This window comes from Colius striatus, chromosome 5, assembly GCF_028858725.1.
Source record: "Colius striatus isolate bColStr4 chromosome 5, bColStr4.1.hap1, whole genome shotgun sequence".
NCBI lineage: Eukaryota > Metazoa > Chordata > Aves > Coliiformes > Coliidae > Colius > Colius striatus.
In genome coordinates, this window is record NC_084763.1 from 49,110,558 (window position 1) to 49,127,589 (window position 17,032).

At 38.6% G+C, this 17,032-nt stretch overlaps 1 long non-coding RNA gene across 1 annotated transcript in view; it reads right to left on the reverse strand.

Moving 5' to 3' along the window:
* Nucleotides 1-17,032, reverse strand: part of LOC133625471 (uncharacterized) — a 77,049-nt gene that overhangs the window by 34,349 nt on the left and 25,668 nt on the right. Inside the window, exon 2 of the long non-coding RNA XR_009818744.1 lies at nucleotides 14,244-14,332. This is a non-coding gene — a long non-coding RNA (uncharacterized LOC133625471). The remainder of the gene's footprint in view (nucleotides 1-14,243; nucleotides 14,333-17,032) is intronic.

A 17,032-nucleotide genomic window follows, 5' to 3' on the forward strand; every position in this document is an offset into this window, starting at 1 on the left:
AGGAGACCATGTAGCCAACTGATGCACATGGACAGAGTAGTTCAGAATCAAACTCTGAAAAGGATGCTGACTGAAGGGGATTCCTAAACTACTGTTTTAAAGCAATGTTGCCGATTCCACTACTCCCATCTGTCAATCCAAACCATCAGCTGCCTAAAGGACTCAGAAGAACTCGGTATCCCTAGCCTTAAACATTTGCAGAAACACGGTGCACTAGGTGTGCTTGAGTATGTAACACAGGTGGATAACAGCCATCATTCCTGACAGCAGCAGGAAAGCAAGGGATCAGCCTCATCAAATGGTGTCTGACTTGCCTAGGCATTTCCAAGAGAAATGAGGAGACCTGAATTTGAAGCTCACAAGCTGAGCCCATTTCAAGACAGTCTTACACACCAACCTACGAGAAAGTGAACAGCAAAGCTGCTCTTGACCTCTCTGTTTTAAAGCAGGGCAGTTATGAAGAACACAAAGCCTTATTGATGATGTTATGTTTTTCTGCCATTAGTAATTGCTATAAATCCTCCTAGTTTATATGTCTGGCACACGTTACTTGCTCAGAGAACAAAATGTTGGACTGAAGCGTGTTGATGCTATGTTTTCTCCATTGACTCAACCATTACGAATCCTTATAGCCAGCAAACATACATAATCCAAAGAGTCCAAAACATGATTAACACTGGAAAAATTAAGAGCCTTTATAGCTCTGAACAAGTGCCAGGATAGATCATTTTTCCTGTGCCCACCTAAACAGAACCCTTACACATAAAGGGTTGTGACTTCATCTAATGACTGAGCAGCAAAGGCTTCCAAGCCTCTGGTCAGAAGACAAACACCAACTATTTGCATATATGGGAGCTTTTTTTTTAACTTCACAACTCAAAATTAACAGAGGTCCCCTGAGCTGAACACTGATCTCTCTTACCTGGCCCAACATTTAAGCATATAATCATCAGATCTCTTTTTTTTTTTGAGGTCTGAGATACTTCAAGACAATAATTTCTTTGCTATTCTTTCAACAAACCTAACCAAGCTTTCTGCAGCTTAAATACCCCATATCCACCTCTGTGGGATCTCTGGCTGCACAGCTTGCTCTTCAAATACACATAGCAATCTACCTAGAATAAGGCTTGGTATAGACTCGTACATGCTAATGGTTAGTTCAGTTAAATCTTTCTTGCTCTGAATAAGCCAAAAGACCCTTATCCTTTCTAGAAATTTCAACAACAATATCCAAGTTGTGCAAATGCCAAATACAAACTACGTTTGCAAACAGAATACGTTTCTTCCAGAAGCTCTCATTCATTACTGTTTTAGGTACAAAATATCTATAATCAGTTGAAGAACAAGTTAATATGATAGCAATGTAAGCCAAACTGACCACAAAAATCATTTTAATGGCTTGGTTCATTCATGGTACAGTTGTTAAGTTTGACTGAAAGTGCAATGTTCTTGATTATTTTGCAGACGTATAGGAACATTTTTGTGTTAATTGCTCAGTTCAGTTTTAAATGGCTGAGAGGCAGGACTCACCCTACCTAAATACTAAGAAAACAATTGTTACAACACCCCTAACACCAATATTTGCACATATAAACTGACAAATGGATTTTGACAATATTTAAATTGCATCTGCCACAACTACCTTTAGCATACCTTTAGATATCTGTGTACCATTAACCATGTAGAGGTCTATACCCAAAACATATGCTGTGCTGTTTTATAAGGTATAGAGTTTTTCTAAGAATGTAATAAGAAATGGAAGAAAACATGTGAAACCTCAACCTGAGAATTTGGTATTTAAACTTGTAACTGCAATGCAGCCTGTAAAGCCTTCAGTTCATTTTACAGTTACAAAATCTAGTTTCCCATTCTGAAACACAACCTCCAGCTATGACTGTAAAGATTCCTTGCTTGCAAAGACCACCCTTACACTATCTGATTAGAATGAAGGGATGGGAGTTGAGCTAAGTTTTCCAAGTCAGCTTGTACAATTCATACAGGTTTCACTGAGTGCAATTCAGGGAGTTGTCATATGTTTCTTGTTTGAAGTAGTTTTAGTATAAACTAAGTCTAGCTATGGTTGTTAAGGCATGCAAGTAAGCTTCATTTTCCCCAGCTTCCAGAGTTTATCACGTTGCTTAGGATTATCACCATTGAATCTTTGAGTCTATTTCTTTCAAATGAATTACATGCTCTTGATGGTTTAACTACAATAAGAAATCTCATTCAAGGTTAGCTCTACTCACTGCATAAAATAGCTACTTATCTTCACAACAAAGAGGAAGAAAAAGTGAAATCCAATGCTGCTGGAGCAACAACTGCCTTAGTTCAGCTTCAGCTGCCTGTGTTAACAAATCAGGCAAGTTTTTTTATTAGACACTGAAGGAAGGCAGGCAGGTGTTATGACAACTGATATTAAAAGCCAAGTGAACCCAGGTTTCTCAACTCCCAGAGCTGACTTGAGGATAGAGGGTTAGCATTACCAACCCCTAGTCACCACTGGAGTGCCAACAGCTGCCTGAAATGTTGATTCCAGTAGAGTCTTACTTTGGTTTTGGGGCCAGTTGGCACTTAATGGAAAATGAAATTGAAATACTGTCCATTTTTCACCCTAATATAAACAGCTGGGGCAATTATTTTCTAAGAGTTAGATAGTTATTCTAGCTGTCTCTGAGGCTTGACTGGGCTTCCTGTCAGAAAGGGCAAGACTGAAGTCACATGTGAAGCACATAGACCTCGCATATTCCCTAGATCATTTGGTGCAACTGTTTTGAAACACTACTCCACACTCTTCCCTCCTCCTGCAGCGATCTAATAGGAGACAGTGCTAGCTTTGCTTATTTTAGAGAACAGACAGTAATTTTGTCTAATCTAAGGCTGATATGATGGAACAAGAGTGAAATCCTGCAGATCTTTGCTCACTGCCAAGAGTTTTGCAGGTATAAGCCTCGAGGAGCACATTTGGCAGTCATTAACTCCATGAAAGTATTATTAACTTCTCACAGTACTTGGCACACAATCTCTCAGCTAACACCTGAACCCAGTTCCTTTGTAACAGACTACTAGTAACAGTATGGCAGCTTTCAGCATCAAATGGCTCGATTCTGTTGGGAAATTACACACTTCCTGTGTAACAGTCAGATGAAACCTTAAGTCCTTTTAGAAATGTACCTAGCCTTAGTTATGATGATACACAATGCTTCATATCCAAGTTCATCGTAATGCACTTTTGTATATCTGAATAGAGATAACCCCAGAAATCTGAATTATTTTAATCTGGGTCTTTGAAGCCTTACTTCACAGATTTTTTTTACTATTGGGGTTTTCTTTAACTCTGAAAACTTTAACTCATTAGAGCAAAGACAGACCACCCCATCAACTAAATACAAATAAAAATCACAAAAGATTTCATCTCCCTTCAACACACCACCATGTGAGCAAGTGACATCAGAAGCATTTTTATCACCAGTTACCCAATGCATTCTTATCTGCTTAAGGCAGATTCCAACTAGGACATGTTTTGTTCATTAAAAATCACGACCTTCCAATGTGCCTTTTAACTCTAAACTGCCTAGTTGGGAAAGTCACAAAATTAGTGACTTAATTAGTGGAGAGAATTTAGCCTCTGCTTCCTCTGAAAGCACACTTGCCCCTACGTTATACCAAATGGAGGCTTCTCGGTGGAGAAACAGAAGCCTGTGCATTCAGCAAGAAAACATTCTGCAAGCCATGATGACTCTGCAAAGTGAGTAACCTCAGCCACTCGGTTACTGCAAACTCTTCCAGAACTTTTGCCTCTTTAGAACTGTAGTGAAATTGCCATGCACAACTGCCAACATGTTGAGGAACAAGTGTGAACTCTGACAATGGCAATTTAAACTAAACAAGCTTGTGCAATTTTCACCTAAGTTCATCACATGAATGGCTTCACAGATAAGAGCCAGTCTTTTGAACTAAGCAAGGAAATTGACAATGTTGCCTTTAAAAAACCCAAACTCACAAATTCTAAACATTGTTAAGAAATGTTTTGCATAAACAAGTGTACTGAGAATATACAAGGCTTTCATAACACTCCATCGCCCTAAATCTAAACAAGAGAGAAACCTCAGCTCATCGTGTGTTACGATGCGTGCAGGATAACACATACACAGAAAACTGGCAAAGGACTCTTCTGAGCTGTCTGGAAATGGTCACAAATGGCTCAACTTCACCATTTATGAGTCTACCTTGACTTGGTGTGAAGAAACGTGTACTGCTGTTTCACTTTTCCTCAACTAGATGGTTTTGGGGATCTCTATGTACAGATATATCATCTCTGTTCTCTGTCTAAAAGTTAAAATAGCATACCTAGGTTAAAATTACTTGTCTGTCCCTACTACTTTTGTCTCATATAAACTATCAAGTAAAAGGAGCTTACCAAGGAAATGCCAAGTACAAAGCCATAGCTTGAATGTGAATAAAGCTCTCGGAAATCTGAAATCCTCCTTCCCACTGGAAATTTTTGCCAAAAATGTACTTTAGCAAACCAATCAAGACAAAACGTCATTGGAAGAGGCAGAACTAACACTTAAATTGACTAATCCCCAGAGATAATAGAGAAGAAAGTTTACAAATTGAAGCATCTGCTGCACAAAGAGAAGCCTATAATGTTACCTCTCATCAATCAAAATGTTTCCTGTATTACGCCCTTAGAGCATTCGAGCCTGAAATTCAAGTTCAGACCTCTAACAGTGTCTTCTTGCTCTTGTGCAGATTCTGGGGCACCTAACCTCCATATCTGATGTCTTTGAGGTCTTTTTTAAGGCATTGACATCTTCTAACAGGTTTACAGAAGCATAACACGGGCATGCTAAAATGGTGGAGCAATTTATGTCCACTTGTTTTTTAAAACGCAAAGGAAAAAAAAGATCATATATTAAAAAAAGATTGCCTACTAAACTGACTAAAGTGTTTTTACGTTGTTTCCAGAAAAATGAAAGTCAAGTCTTAAGCTGCAGTACACATCTGCTAATCCAAGACAAAAATGAATGGGCTATGTCAAGAATATTGATCGGGCAGTTTCTTTCTAACCCTCGTTGTATCTGCAGGTAGAAGGATTCAATCTCCTATAACATATGCAGATAGAAGTATTTAAATGTGTATCTTACAAGCTCTGTGTGAGAAATATTTATTATATATATCGGGAGCTTTATTCCAATAAAATATTTCTATCCCTAAATTGATAAAATCATTTTTAAACAGTAACCCTCCAGACAAGTTCAGTCTTCTGGTATTCTGTAGGCTAAAAGCAAAAGCATGTATAGTTCTGATTAAAAATTTGAGGTACGTTTGACAAAGAAATACAGATTGCTAATAAAAAGAAAGTGGAAGATGACAAACTAGCAGCTCCCAAAAGGGAAACTGAAAACCAGAAAATTTATTTCTATGGCAAGGTCACTATCCTTGAGTTTCTAGACATTCAAATACACCTCCTGGAACATCTTCAAAGCAAGACCTTAACACCTCCCTCATCCTTTATGCTCCCTTTCTTTAACAGCTGATATTGCTGCAAAAGAGGAAGGTAAAATAGTCCAAGTAACTTTCACCTGTGGTGTCCTGGTAATGCTTAAAAATAAGAGAACAGAAAGTTGGAGGAAACTTTCTTCAGAATCCTCCAAGTCTCAAAAAAACCCTATTATCCAATGAAATTATATTCACATGAGTTGATAGAACTTCTTAAACACAAGAGAAAATGACCGCTGAAAAACTTTGTTTTCACTGAATTGTTCATATAGCTGCTTACTGTGGCTAAGGTTAACACGTTAAAACGGAAAAAGAAAAGAGAGACACCTCACATGCAAACCAACCAGCGACAGGACTTTCCATTCATAGCAGAATGAACTCATCCTCCAAGCAAAACCACAAGAATAAAAACACAAAATGCCTTAAGGAAAGCTGAATGACTGGCATGCCCAGGCTGGAATAAACCCACTCACATTTCAATCTGACAAAGCTACAAATATTCTCAAACAACTGGCTCAAGCGACTGCGTGCAGGCTCTCCAAATGAGGTGCTACTTACTTCAGAATCCTGTAAAAAAATCCACTTGTCTGCCTTTATACAAGGGAGGAAATAAAGAAGGTATAGATGCAGTAGAAGGGGTCAAAGTCTTCTCAAAATAGTTACTGATAATGCCTGAAGCTCTCTTTAGCCAGGAATTTCATAATTCTTGTTTTAGAGAAGTTTCTCACTTCAGCTAAGATTCCTTTCCAAAAGGACCTAACACTCACCCGCTAGGAAAACAGAAAAATGACTTCACAAAAATTACCAAATATCAACATGCAAGGCTGGCAAGTACATGTGCAGTCAAGATGATTCAGATAAGTCAGATAAATTTAGAACAGCGCTTTCCTAAAAGCATGCGTTCACCAAATGCTGTAAATATGCAGGAGCTATATCCAAGTGCTGATTCCAAACATTAGAGAAAAAAATGTATTAGTGAAAACCTCCTTTTATGAGTTCGCTGCCATCTGAAGTCCTCAACAATGTTATTCCTTGATCTGCGTTTAGCATTTCCATCCATCACTGGATTTATCCACAGAAAAAGCTATAGGCTCTCCAATCTCAGAGGACTAAGCCAAATGCAGTGTGGCAACTTCACATAGGACCAACCTTTTATGGTTGGAACAGTAGAGCTTTGATACAGCTAATCTACCATAAATAGCTCTTGAAACTCAGAAGGATCAAATCAGCTGTTGCAAGAGCCCCAGCCTGTAGCTGCTTCAAATCCAATTACACTGTCAACCCTGTCTTGCAGCTCTTTTTTTTTTTTTCACTCTTCCCATCCAAAACTTTTTTAGTCCTACTCCTGTGAGAAATTAAGTGCTGCAAAGACCAATGCAGCAGGACAAAATACATTTAATAGAAACTGAGACAAGTGCACAAATATGCTTAGAATTACCTTAAGGAATAGAAGGTTTGTACTGTTAAAAAACAGTTTAAGATTTTGATATCCATTAAAAAAAAACATTATCAGCCTTGACTTGTAATGGAAACATATAATCTGAAATAGGTAAATAGTTGCAAGGACAGCCAGCTGAACTTTAAAAGGTGGGAAAAAGCAAGCAGATAAACTATCTGTGTCCCAGATTAAGGCACAAAGCACTGAAATGCTTGCATATATTTTCTGTAACTTAAATACAGTTAAGAAGTACTACAACTCACTGTTATAAATCCTTGTATTACAATGTTTGCTTTTAGGTAGTTCCAACCATTTTTCCTCAAAGAAGCTGTGAAAACTGTAATTTAAGATCTTAAAAAACTGGGAGCTTTCAAAATGTATGTTTACTAACTATGCATGTCAACACAACTGAATATTATCATGAGGACTACTAGAGCCCAGCAGTTCCTGAGAAACTAGTGCAGTGACAATGTTCTGGGAAAAGGTACACAGGTTAGGATCTAGTGAAACACAGGTGAGCAGCATTATCTTTATGGTTCACCTCACAGTGCAAAGAAACCACACAACACAAACACCTAAGTATACACAAATAAAAGAGGGTTTTTTCCTAAACCATATATTATTAAAGTCTCCACAGTCTTTCCAAAACAAAAGGATAAACTACTCCAGTGCGGTACAAGTACTCTGGTGCTTCAAAGGGGAAGAACTGTCTTGTGGGCAAGTAAGTAAATCATGAACATTGCCAGGGCATCCTCCTCTAACACTGGGCATGACATCTGTCATCCAGGCATCTAGTCCTACTTGTTGAAGTGGGGAGACAAGGGATTGCTAATTCCAGTACTCCAAGTGCTTTAAGAAGGGCCTGAAATTTGTCTCCTCTAGAAACAACCCTAAGGAAAGGGTGAAAATGCAAAAAACATCATCCTCCAAGTAATGGAAAACTGTCAGCCATATGCCATTCTGCTTTTCTCTGAGCTTGCATTAAATCCTATCATTTCTGTTACAAGGCCTGAGTTTTAACTGATTTTCAAAGCATGTAACAAATGATGACAAAGCAACTTAATTAAGTGTAGGTGGGTTCAATGAAGTGGCTTGCAATCTCCTCAATTGTGCATGAAGAACCCAGCTGCGTCACCTTCTGGAAGTCTCAAAGAAGTCAAAGAACTGGAAGAGGGCATGCAGAGTTTTCCCTTCAGGCCCTAGCAAATGCCTAAGCAAATCAATTCAGATGCATAGGGGACAGTGAGCTTTTCATTACCGTGGAATAAACTGAGCATGTGACAAAGAATAAAAACAGAACAGCAAGATCTGCCTGAATAAGTTTATCGCTTTGAATATGGCTGGTAGAACTTGTCACATTATGCATCTGCACTGTGGAGAAAAAAAAAATAGCTGAACCAACTGCTGACAAAAGTTCAACAGAGCTCTTAAAAATGCAGCAGGCATGCTTGCAACTGGTAGAAAGAGCAGCCGTGAGCATGCTGCCAGAGCACAACCAATGGTGCTTTATGCCCTATCTATAACCATTTAAAATCCAAGGTCTTTTTATTACTGTGGAATTTGAAGGATGCAAGTTATGACATGGAAACACACCCCCTCTCAAGGAGCAGGACTGGGACTGCTTGTTTCTTTCATAGAAGCAACTGTGCATCTTACTGTTTGCATTCATTCTCCATATTGCACAGGGAACTATGTTAAAGATTTCACTTTCCCTTCTAATTTAGAAAAAAAAACCCAAACTCCTGTGTGCACTCATTTTAGACAGACTTCAAGCCAGACCTGGCTATAAACACACAAAGCAGAACTGACTACTACAGAAATGCAGCATTTTTTTCCCCATTTCTTCCCCAATACAAAATTTCTGTAATCAGAATAGAGGAAGCCACAGCCAATATATTAGTTCAATATACTAGATCTAGAATGTATTTTCCAGAGACTACCACCTCTATTACCAGAGGCAGTGAGACATCATGCACTTCTCAAAACACAGGTTCCGTCCCAATTAAGACAAGAAGCACAAATTAACTGACGAACTTTTGATACCAAGGTCTTGCACTGCAAGAGAGGCTATGTGCCTCAGGAGTAATAGCCAAGAAATAACACCAGTGTAACACAGAGTAAAGTGCACACTGTTTGGGAAGTCTGAAGTAAGCATGTATTTAACAATTCAGCTTCCCAGTTTACAGATATCTTCTTTTCAAACTTGGGGCAGGAGGGGAGACTTCCCAGAAAACAAAAAGGGCAAATTTAAGAAAAAGTAACTCACCAGCATCCATTGTTAGAATCATGACCCCACTTCTGTGTCTCATGAAGCAAGAAGCCTTACCCATCCAGTGCATGCGAATGACTCAGAAGGACAGCATGGCTTTGTTTCAGCTTATATCTAGTAGCTCATTCACCCCTCCTCCCTCTCGTGGGATAAAAGTGTTGCCTGTGCCTGGCCATGCCTATTGGCTCAGCAAGGGAACCACGCTCATTTAGCATATTCAAGTTTCTGTGAGAGTCTACAATGACCCACGGAGGGTTTTCTATTTAACTTTTAAGAAAGAAAGAAAAAACCATAAACCTAAAACCAAAAAGAAAACAACACAAATATATTTCTTCTTTCTGGAGAACAAACCATTCATTCTTTCACTATCAGATGCATATTACCTTTGATGTTATTGCCACAGGGTCAAACAATTGCCAGGGCTCTAAACTGATGAGAAGGTGGCAACTCAGAGAGTACAGTCATAGACTTCAGTAATCATAGAATAAAAGAATGGTAGGGGTTGGAGGAACCTCTAGAGAACATCCAGTCCTGCTAAAGCAGGTTTACCTAGATCATGCCACACAATCCCCAGTTTGGCTGCAGTATCTGCCTATAACAATCAATCCATGTGTTTTATGTCTAAACCTGTGCCCTCCAGCACTGCTGTCTTCACTGCTAACTGTATATGCCCCCAAACCTCAGGATGTCCCAGTCTGCCAGGCAAGATTTGCTCTTCCATTTTATTTTTAAATAGGGAGAACAGCAATAGATTGCTGTCTTACTGAAGAAAAACAGCAGGACTCTACAGGTTTAACTCTATAGTGAGGAAGGTCTTTTTATTTTTTCTTAACCTATAGCACGCTCTAAACATTAGTGACTGGTATAATCTAGGCTCCACCTGAAGAATTTAGAAAGCTGTTATGACTTGTTTGTGAACCACCACTCCAGTGTAAAAAAAAAAAAAAAAATCACCACAAGGTAACTGAAAAAAAAAATATATCTGATCAAGGGACAGCACAATCCTTTGTTAACTTAGACTGCAGGGGGGTTGGACTAGACGATCTCTAAAGGTCCCTTTCCAACCCCTACCATTCTATGATTCTATAAAATCATAGGACAGCCTAAAAAGTACATTTGGAAGGAGATATGGTGAAGGAGAAGAGGAGTTTGTTTCTTTCTGGACAGCAAAATCCTCAAGAACTTGAAGTCAGTCCCTGAAAGGTGAACTTCTGCATCTTGCAGCATGAACTGCTGACAGACTTGATATCCATACTTAGGGACTCAGCAAACACAGTGAATGAGACACTGGTGTTCCTTGTCTCTGATAAGAACTACCTTTTCTAAATAAAGCATGGACATATTAGGCTACTGTCTCACCATGTTAGTCACTGCTAGATAACCTAAGATTCATAACTCTGCGATAGGACCACATGTGTATTTTGGAAGTGTTGTATGTGGTTGTTGAAATAAACTGAGTGCTCCCTCTCCTGTTTCCCTCTGTTTTCAGAAAAGGTATCAGTTGCAAGTCTCAAACACCAAAGCCATTACTGAAGTTAGAATGCACAATACAACGAAATTCACAAAAGCAGTACAATTGAGTCATCACTTTTCAGATTTCTTGACCCTCTCTTGCTTTGCATGGCTTCACATCAACACTCTCGAGTTATTATAGTTTGGGGGAAATAAAAGATTCCTAAAGATAAAAGGCATGTCAGACAATGGATTAGTGGTTTCACCCAAAGTTTACAACCTTCAAATAGCCAAGATATTGTTTTGTTGATCATAATAAACAGCTAAGGACATCTGGCAACAGCCCAGGCTATGTGCATGTTAAACTTCTGAAAGTGACCTTGGGCATAATTTCCTTCCTTACCAATAATTATCATTTTTGAGAGAGATGCAGCAGTAAAGAAAATGCTTTTACACTGTCCCTATCCCACCCTTCTTCACCTGTCAGCATATTTACTAAAAGTTCCCAATGCTCTCAACAAAGAGAAAATTAATGACAGCAAAAACCAAAGCTTTGAGTATGCCTTCAAGTAGTGCAATCCCAAAGCCTAAGAGGAACTGTATGGAGAAAAAGGCAAAAGACCAGCCCTTACCAACAATATAGAAGGTGAAGAGCTGATACACTTTAAGCACAAGTGAGGACATCAAATCTCTACACAAGATGCCAGGCTAATCCAACACTAACCTCTTCACTCTCAGCCAAACTGAGCATGAGTGATATTGGTAGAGAACACTAGGCATGACAGGTACTACACCAAACAAACTTGAACAAAAGCACAATCATGCATTGTATCAGAGCAAACTACTTCCAACAGAATGACATTCATTGTAGGCTTGCATTTTGCATTAAGTCTAGTACTACAATTCTGTAGCAGTAAAGTGAAAAAGTTCAAGCAAATTGTACTCAAAACAGCAAAAGAAAAATGTTTCTGCTGTGTGGTTTTTCTCACTTTCACTCTTCCAATTTCCTCCCCATCCCATGGGGTGAGCAGCTGTGTGGGGCTCAGCTGCCAGCTGGGGTAAAACTACAACACTGGGTCAGCAAGAGGCAGTGATATACTGCATGGCATTGTTTTTCAAAATGGTGTGAGCATTAATAATTCAGCTTACAGAGTATTCAGAAAGCTAGCTGAATTGAAACCATAGTAGAAGAAAACAGTCTTACTGACATATGAAGGAATAAATAGGAAAGAAATGGTTTTGCTTTTATCCTCAGAAGGGAGAGAATGAAGTTTCCAGCTAGGTTAGAGAGAGTATAGCACGAGTATTCAATATGGGGCATTAACTTGAAGGGTGCTGCAGCACTGACAGGGGATTTATAAATCCAGGTATTCTCAGTATTTTAACTTAGCAGAAATTAAAGAAATCACTGTTTTCCAATCTATGCTAGACAGCAAGAGTTGGCTGAAACTTCTGTAATTAAAAATATACCAGTATTAGAAGGAACACTGCGTACACTAAAGTGTCCAGCAAGACAGCACATGAAGTTATACATGAAGCCTTGGCTTTGCTGTCTTTTGTGGAAATTACACAATACAGGTAGTACATGTTGCAAAGGCAACACTCTGTAAATTGAAAAAAAGAGCCAAACAATAAACTACCTTTTCATAAACTATCTACTGGAACAATATGAAAGAGAGTATAAGTGACCCACGTGACTGTGCCCTGCACATTTCCCAGCCTCTAAAGTCAACTGGACAGTCTTACTGAGATGTAATTCCAGCAACAAAATAGAAAGCTAGGTCATGACCTCCTGCAATCACCAATTTTCTTGTATCATTTTATGGGTAGATAATCTGGAGTCTACATAATTGCTTACTGAGTATACATTAATCACACAGAGTAAATACTGCATGGTATTGCAAGATACTGTGGAAAAACTCAAACATTCATCTGAAGATCATATATCCAAATAGCCTGTGGTTTAGTTATCAGACCTTTTCAAGCTATGTCTTATCTCAATCACACGATCTCAGTAAATTGTGGACTGTTAACAATCTCTGGTTATTTAAACTGTCTACTAAAATAATCCTCATGGATTTTAGTTGTTGACTTTTACTATTTTTTAAAAATACGGCCAGAATACCCATCCACATGGTCTGACAGCCTCATCTTCTGAAGACTATAACCATTTTACGATTGTATATACTAAGAAGCAAGTTCAGCAAGAAACTCTCTGGAGGCTTGACTTACTTGAGCCTTTGCTGGAAGAAGTTATCTAAGTACGTATTAGCTTTTAAAATCTAAATTCACAGGACTGTTCACATAATTTTCATGAAATTATTCACTGCACAGAAAGTATATAGCTAATAACTATGATGTGAATATGCTTCCTCTAAGTATTTTGGAGGTGACTTTATACAAATGTTTTAATTCAGAATTGTTGAGTTTCAGTTTTTTTCCATGACCATGCACCAAACCCAAATCTTTGGGAATCAAAGTTAGGTTTAGCTTTTCTACAGCAACTCTTTACAACTTTAAGCTAAGAGTAAACCCTGTCCCCAGTGCCACTTTTTATTAAAAAACGGCAAAATAAGCTTCTATTCAACCTTCCACACTTTACACTGTGTTCCTCCAACCTTCAGAAGCTATAGAAGCTTCAGTTCCCATATACTTCTGGAGGAACAACTGAAACAGCACCTACCATACCTCCACTGGTTGCATGTGGCAAAAGAAATAGTAGGATGACAGCTCTTTACAGGCACTATGGCTAGAATTAGACATCAGTTCTGTTTAAGGAAAGTTAAGAGACAGCTCATCTATATTTATGTTGCTGATACAAAGTAGTGAGACCTTCCTGATCATGTCCAAGAAATCACATCTCTCCACTCACAAAAATTACACAATTCTCAAAGAGCAGTATTAATTTCATGTACTACACAAGTTATGGGAGCTCTGCCTATGGGACTGCCAGAACTCGCTACACAAACTCACCCACAAAAAAAGTTCCCTTTTGCTCTTGGTTCGTGTTTGCTGAGGGAAATGCAAAAAACTGAAAAAAAAGTTAATCAAATCTGGAAAGTAAACACATCACCACAAGTCTGGAAAATGAAGAATGGGCATCATGAAAGGTAGACTACAAAGCTGTGTTTAATTGTTACGTTAGAAGGAAATGTCTCTAGAATGGCTAAAGGTATTTTGTTAAACAACAACTGGAAGACAATTGGAAGACTGGAACGGGAGATTCATCTGCCTGCTCCCTCAAAGTGTTTACAGAGATGTTTTGAGAGCTCTTATTGTCACTTTGATATTGAAAAAAATTTCTTCTTAAAGCAGCTTTAGTGTTTCCCAGGTACTTAAATACCATCCAGCTCTTTTGAAGGTCCTAAGGGCTATTCTTGGACTTTAATTGCTATATCCTTGCATTTATTATTTATTTTATTATACTATTATTACTAGAAGTACACACAGATTCTTCTTTAAATGTTTGGTACAAACAACTCCAGAAAAAAATAAAGAACCAAGAAACCAAACAAAAGAATCCCACCAATCAACCCATAGTTCATGGTTTTCATCTGCATCCATTTTCCAGTGCAGGCTCACCTTAAATCCTAACCGTCCAGGTCTAATCCTCTAGGTAGTTCTGCACCACCACATCAAAGTGTCTCAAAATCCAAAAGGCAGTCCTCCTCCTAAAAGAAATAAACACAAAAAAAGGTATAGGTCAGAAGCACACAAATGTATATCCCAAGGTATCAAAACAAGTGCAGAACTACCAGGCAGTTGCACCTGATTAACTACAGGGAATTAAGCAGTTTAGAGTACATTGCTGTCTTGGACACTCATATAGACACAGTCATTAGCACAAGCAACAGCACTTTTCAGAGCTCAGCTGTTGATGAACTGTAGCTATATTCACAGAGAAAGGAAGGTTTTACAGGTTTTGCTAGAAACCCCAAGGAACCTGACCCTTTAGTTACTACAGTCTGAGCCTTCAACATGTGACATTACTAAACTACCAATTCATCTAGAAATGCTGAGCTTTTACTTAACCACCTCATAGAAACTAGTCTGTATTACACTGTTCAATAAGGTTAATCAGCACTGAAGACAAGAACAAAACAGTAGCATCTATTAACAGAAAGTTACCCTCAAAATCTTTAATTTTAAACTTTATTGGATGGAAACAGAAGAGCCAGGAGACAGACTGAAGATCTCTCCCAGTGGAGAGCAACTGACCAAGCAAACCAAGCTCTATGGGCAAAACCTGCCATGTGGCCTAATTTTTGATTCCCACATCTTGAACCACAACTGCTTTTATTTTCTTCTTTGTCAAAGACAGAACATCTCTGGTTCTTCCTGTAACACTAATTGCTTTCCCACAGCGGGATTTAGCCCATGTGTTGATTCATGTTGATGTATCCAAATTAGTATCCAAGTTAGGTTGTTTCAAATTAGCTGAATTACCACAGCACCACATAATCCTTAAGGATGCTCATCCTCTCAACTCATAACACCCCAGGATAGTCAGCTACTCCAGGCTTGTTACTCTACTCTGTACCACCAATGCAGTTTCTTTTCACAGAGCAGTGAAGAGTTCTCCAGTGCAGACCTGAACTCCATTAAACAGTCAGTGCTGTTCAACAGATTGTCTCCCTCCCATAATACAGCTGGTAGCTAAAACAACTTTTTCACTCTCGTTAGGGTGAAGTTCAACTCACGTGCATATATTTTAGGTGACAAACACGCTGCTTTCACTGTCACAGCTGCTTTACTAAACATTTTTAAGCTATTAAGAGGCACAAAATTAAGTCATGATAGCCTACATGATCTGAGAAAAACAACTGCTAAAAGCAGCCAGGTCACTGGTCTGCTTCCACTGCAGCTGCAGAACATGTCAGACACTAATAACAGCATCTAGAGAAGAGGCCAAAACAAAAAATAATTCATTGAAAAGACAGAAAGAAAGATAAGATAGGAATTTTCCCCAAGTTGGAAAAAACATATTATTTTAGAAAACAAGCATAAACTACCTTAGTGTCCATAGGGATAGATAAGGAAGCAATTCTGTTTTCTCCCTAATGTTATGCAGCTATTCACACACTCTAACTAAAGCAGTTCTTACACTCTGTTCACACATATCTTAATATTTCAGGTAGGAAAGTACCCAGAAGCTCCCAGAATACAGTAAACACATGCTATTGTTTTCCTGTTTCCAACTTGAATTCATGTCAAATGAGCATTCCTGGACTTTGGAAGGGTAAATGAGTGGAGACTCAGTTCAGCCCAGCAGGAAAGTTGAATTAAAAAAGATGGTTGGCTAGGGGCAAGGTTGAAAGAAAGATGAACTAGTTTCTGTGCCATCACATAATCTCAGTTTTCAAATTCATTCTTGCTACTTAACTAGAGGGTTGCCCGATTACTTCTACTGTTCTTACCTTCTTCCTCTTTATGTATTAACATCTTAAAAAGACAGAGAAGGAAGGATTTGAAATCCAGCTTTAGTTTTGGTACACTAAAGGTTTCCTGGAAGCCACTGTGAGGTGAGAAGAGGTGCATTTATACTGCACAATACTCATTAAACCTGGCATGTACTACCAATGTCCCACTGGCATATTTCTCTTTTGGCAAACACTACACTTGAGTACTGGAACAAGAGAAAGACCATGACAGTGCAATTTGAAGGCCTGTATCTTTGAAGCCCGTCAAATTCTATCCTTTTAGAGGAACTTTGAACATCTGCTGTAGGATAAAATATCTTGGAGTTTGTTTTTGGGGTTTATTTTAATATTTGTCACTACGTTTGACACATTTTTGTTAATGTCAGAAGTCTTACAAGAAGTTTTGGCAAGAACACACAATGAGAGAAACACAAGGCCTAAGAAATACAGAGCACCTGTCAGGGATCATTTGAGATTGAAATCAAAACATGAGAGCTGGCAATTGAATTCCAACCTTCTAAAGGCTGACCTTGGCTGCAGTTTTTTTGCACCCTTTCATCAGATCATCTGAGAAGTGCCTGGCAAGCCACTTGAACCCTATATCTGATAACACCCACATTTTGAGAGTTTAGAACAAAAGCAGGAAAAGACACTTCAAATATTAGGCTTTGCCTTTTCAATGGACTCTGCCTAATTTCACAATAGATAGAAGCTGGAATCAGTCAGTACATTATGAAGGAAAGACAGAGCTCACTCAACATATCATTTGGATACTTGGTATTACGAACTAGGAAGAGAGGCTAGTGAGTAAGCACTTCTGCTTTGCCACAAAGATCCATCATTTCTGACCTAGGAGAATAGTCAAACTTATGGTTTTTACAGATAAAGATTCTTCTGGATGCAGTTTACATTAATATTTAGATTAATTTAAACACCTGACAGCTAACCCGG